Here is a 5,749-nt window from a genome sequence, read left to right as displayed (position 1 = left end):
CACTTAATTTAATTGAATCAACATCAGACTCTGATGTTGATTTATCATCATTTTGCACCATCTCTGTGACTTCAATGTTATTTCAACCAATTTTACTATTGAAACGTTGAAACAACGTTGAAATGATAGCCTAACTAGCAATCAATTTGACTTCAATGGTATTTCAACCAATATTACTATTGAAACAACGTTGAAACTATGTTGAATCAGCATTCTGCTCTCAACGCTAATTTCATTGAATCAACATCAGACTCTGACGTTGATTCATCATCATTTTGCACCCTTTTTTAATATTGAAATGTTGAAATCATATCAATGTGACTTCAATGTTATTTCAACCAATATTACCATTGAAACAACGTTGAAATGATAGCCTAACTATATATATATATATCATTTCTACATATATATATAGTAGCTATAATTCAATGACTTTTCAATATCATGTAATTTCCCGGTCAACTATAAATAGATGACTTTTCAATCATATTTCCTGGTCAACTATAATTAAATGACTTTTCAATCATGTTTCCCGCTTAACTATAAATCAATGGCTTTTCAATATCATGTAATTTCTGGTCAACTATAAATAGATGATTTTTCAACATTGTTGTTGTTACCCAGTCAACTACAAATCAATGGTTTTTCAATATCATGTAATTTCCCGGTTAACTATAAATAGATGACTTTTCAATCATATTTCCCGGTCAGCTATAATTCAATGACTTTTCAATATCATGTAATTTCCCGGTCAACTATAATTAAATGACTTTTCAATCATATTTCCCGGTCAGCTATAATTCAATGACTTTTCAATATCATGTAATTTCCCGGTCAACTATAAATCAATGACTTTTCAATCATATTTCCCGGTCAACAATAAATAGATGACTTTTCAATCATATTTCCCGGTCAACTATAATTCAGTGACTTTTCAATATCATGTAATTTCCCGGTCAACTATAATTAAATGACTTTTCAATCATATTTCCCGGTCAGCTATAATTCAATGACTTTTCAATATCATGTAATTTCCCGGTCAACTATAATTAAATGACTTTTCAATCATATTTCCCAGTCAGCTATAATTCAATGACTTTTCAATATCATGTAATTTCCCGGTCAACTATAAATCAATGACTTTTCAATCATATTTCCCGGTCAAATATAAATCAATGACTTTTCAATCATATTTCCCGGTCAGCTATAATTCAATGACTTTTCAATCATGTTTCCCGCTTAACTATAAATCAATGGCTTTTCAATATCATGTAATTTCTGGTCAACTATAAATAGATGATTTTTCAATCATATTTCCCGGTCAGCTATAATTCAATGACTTTTCAATATCATGTAATTTCCCGGTCAACTATAATTAAATTACTTTTCAATCATATTTCACGGTCAACTATAATTCAATGACTTTTCAATATCATGTAATTTCCCGGTCAACTATAAATCAATGACTTTTCAATCATATTTCCCGGTCAAATATAAATCAATGACTTTTCAATCATATTTCCCGGTCAGCTATAATTCAATGACTTTTCAATATCATGTAATTTCCCGGTCAACTATAAATAGATGACTTTTCAATCATATTTCCCGGTCAACTATAATTAAATGACTTTTCAATCATGTTTCCCGCTTAACTATAAATCAATGGCTTTTCAATATCATGTAATTTCTGGTCAACTATAAATAGATGATTTTTCAATCATATTTCCCGGTCAACTATAATTCAGTGACTTTTCAATATCATGTAATTTCCCAGTCAACTATAATTAAATGACTTTTCAATCATATTTCACGGTCAACTATAATTCAATGACTTTTCAATCATGTTTCCCGCTTAACTATAAATCAATGGCTTTTCAATATCATGTAATTTCTGGTCAACTATAAATAGATGATTTTTCAATCATATTTCCCGGTCAACTATAATTCAGTGACTTTTCAATATCATGTAATTTCCCGGTCAACTATAATTAAATTACTTTTCAATCATATTTCACGGTCAACTATAATTCAATGACTTTTCAATCATGTTTCCCGCTTAACTATAAATCAATGGCTTTTCAATATCATGTAATTTCTGGTCAACTATAATTAAATGACTTTTCAATCATATTTCCCGGTCAGCTATAATTCAATGACTTTTCAATATCATGTAATTTCCCGGTCAACTATAATTAAATTACTTTTCAATCATATTTCACGGTCAACTATAATTCAATGACTTTTCAATCATGTTTCCCGCTTAACTATAAATCAATGGCTTTTCAATATCATGTAATTTCTGGTCAACTATAAATAGATGATTTTTCAACATTGTTTTTGTTACTCAGTCAACTACAAATCAATGCTTAATCAAGGATAATCGGGACAACTATAAATCAGTATTATTCCAATGTCATGCTCATACACGGTCGTTTTTCATCGGTATAGCAATACTGATTCAACATTTATTTAGGGTTGATTTCAATCTCAACCATTCTGATGATTCAGATGGAAAATCAATATTTATTCAATGTAGTCTTGCTATCTGGGGTCATTAACATGCAAGCGGCTCACCTGCTGCCATGATAACAGATCGCGGGTGGAAAAATATGGAAAAAAGATGACAGCGTAGTCTGCTGAAGCCTCCCTCCGCTGCTTGTTTGGGTGGGTGATTTGCAGGCTGATCAACATCCCGCCCCTCCTGTGACCCATGGTTTGACTGTATGTGTATTCAGAGCCAGTGAGCAAGGGACTTTCAAACTAATAATAATAAAATAAAAACTGCGTTAACATACGATAAAATAACTGTCAGTGTTAATTAATTAATGCGTTAACGCGCCCAGCTCTAATATATAAACAACTATTGCTTTGAGTTGTCGGCCAGGAAAATAGTAGCAAGATTTCTCTATGTGTACATGTATCCTATACAAGTACAATTTTGGCTGCATTATTTGTGTCCCCTTCAAAAATTGCTCTTGAGAAATTTTATGTTTATTGTCCCCCCCTAGGGCGGCGTGGTGATAGTTAGCACTGTCGGGTTCAAACCCCGGTTGCCCCGGCCTTTCTGTGTAGAGTTTGCATGTTCTCCCCATATCACCTTTACTGTCTGTACCTCTGTGTGTATATTGTGTAGGCTGCCTCCCTCCCCTCTCTCTCCTTCCATCCCTCTCTTTTTCTCTCTCTCTCCCCTTCACCCCCTGCGATGGACTGGCGACCTGTCCAGAGTGTACCCCTTCTTTCGCCCAATGTCAGCTGGGATTGGCTCCAGCCCCCTGCGACCCTGTACGCAGGATAAGCGGTTGACGATGGATGGATGGATGGACCCCCCTAGTGTGAGATTAAATTTACGCCCATGGATTTACTGGGCTGAAATCTCTGGTATGGTCCTTTAAAGTCAGTTTTTCGGGATTCACTGGAGCATAACAAATCCTGTACAGATCATGTATCGGTCTTGAAAGAACCTTTTACAAAATAAGTTGTATTAGTAAATGTATTTAATTTGAATCAAGACACTGTATAACAAGGACTGTGATCATTCTTTATAGGGTTATATGGTATTGTACATAATCTACAGTAAAACAATTTACAGATTCATTAAAATATTCCCATCCCATATAGTACATTTCACATCAGTCAACTATGTCTAAATCTATATTTTGCTTTATATATTTATATTGACTCAAATAAGAGTAACAATGATGTTGAAAAAATGTGAGCACATAAGAGTGTTATATTTCAGACAATATGATAAAGAAACCAGAAATCTGTGTCTGAAACACGAAGTTCCCCCACTGTAACACCAAAGTCCCTCACTCTCTCACTCACACACACCAACACTATTTTTATTAGAGCTGAAAGCATGTGTGACTTTGGTGTTCCTCACATTTTTTTTGTACAATCATACAAATGTTTTAATCAATAGATCATTTTAAAATCAATTATGTAACCACTGAAGTGTGGTGAAATACTAAAAAAAGATTATGTCCAACAGAAATAACAAAAGTTATCACTTGTGTGACAAAAAATGTTAAATGATTTTCAAATGAATTATTAATATTCTTTTACTTTAATGTACTTTTGAAAGGAAGAATAAGGGTATTTGAGGGTGTATCAGAGATGCTCCTTCGGTCTCCAAGCCTCTGAGTGGGCATGCTACTGTACATCTTTGATTGACAGCTGAGACGTCAGGGGACATAGAAGGACCATGTAAACAAGCTTGCACTTGTAACCAAGCTCACAGGAACAGCGTCTAGATGACCACTGGCCCAAAAAAACAACCAAATGTTACATAAGTAACAATTCGCTCGTCAGCTTCAGCTGCAAACTGTTCACAGTACACTTTTCCCCAGTGGAGGTTTGTTTAGTAGTTCATTCAAGAGAGATGAGTTTAATGTGAGTTGTGGTCTAAAGTCTGTGTAAGTTTTTGTGTCGAGTCCGAGCCGTTCTTTGGTCAGATAATGTCAGCTGTCAGCCAATGATGGAACAGTGACAGCATTACTTTTTTGTTACCGCAGTTTAAAATGGAATGATAAGATTGTTAAAGATTTAGATTGAAACCTCAAAATACAAAACAGAAAATGTCTCCCTCCTGGGGACTGATTTTGTTTTCAAAAGTGAAGACTTGACACGTAATTCACAAAATCAGGCAGTATGCTGCAGCAGAAATCCTGAAATTTCATTTGAGTTGGCCCGATGTGTCAGGTCCTGTTTACCATCTTATCTGATGTGGCGGTCATCGCATTTTAAAGAGGGTTTTAGAGAATGTGCTGGTGAGCAGGTTCGAGGCGTCTAGGTGTGCTCATTGTTCAGGGAGAGGTAAGTGTGTCCATCAGTGTAACTGTTGTTTTGTGTTGGAACAGGGTCATCCAGACTCAAGTGTACATGATTTGGAGGATTCTAAGAATTGTAGGATTTCTGAATTTTTCAAAATGACTCATTTACTATTCCCTATATATTACACACCGGATAGGGTACTCATGTAAACATTTTGTACCTTAACTGACAGGTGCAGCATTGTATGTCAATGTGGTCTTTGGCAAACAGCAGTGTACATATGGACATTACATTTGTAATTACGCAGTTGGACTTTTTTAAAGGCACACACATGTCCAGAGTGTGTCTGGGTTCTAGAGTTTTGGACGGAGGGATCCGACCATAGGCTTGTCTGAGGAGAACTCTTTCCACCAGGATGGCCGTTCCAGCACCTGGTTGCCCTGCATCACGGCCGACCACAGGTTCTTGTAAATCTGCATGAAGGAGAAACAAGGAGATGAGTCCCTGTTCACTGGGGAGAAAGAGGTTCAGATCCATTTCCTCTCTTCCGTTTCTTGTAAGCGATTCCTCCACACATTAATCCATCATACATAAACATCGTGTGTGTACAAGGATCCTTATCAAGCATGGTTTGTTAGTGCTATGTGTTGATGGAAAAATGCATGTTTGCATGTTAAAAGAAAAAAGTCCTCCAGTACATGACAATGACTCCATCTTACTGAACAACCAGGTGTTTCAAACAAGGTACCTACAGACGACCAGAAATTGCATCACCACAGTGTGTTATACAGTCAGTGCTCAAAACAAAACCCACAGTTCAACCATCAATGAATGAGTCCTTTTCTCAGTTCAAAGAGACCATCTCTCAGCAAAAACCTCGTCTTCTGGATCCCAGCAAGCAAACAGAAAATACTGGCCAACAAAAACAAAACTGATTACTGATTCTCCGACCATACCGGAGCACCTCCCGTAGGCC

The sequence above is a fragment of the Micropterus dolomieu genome, linkage group LG12, assembly GCF_021292245.1.
Source record: "Micropterus dolomieu isolate WLL.071019.BEF.003 ecotype Adirondacks linkage group LG12, ASM2129224v1, whole genome shotgun sequence".
NCBI classification, from domain to species: Eukaryota; Metazoa; Chordata; class Actinopteri; order Centrarchiformes; family Centrarchidae; genus Micropterus; species Micropterus dolomieu.
This window is presented reverse-complemented; position numbering follows the sequence as displayed.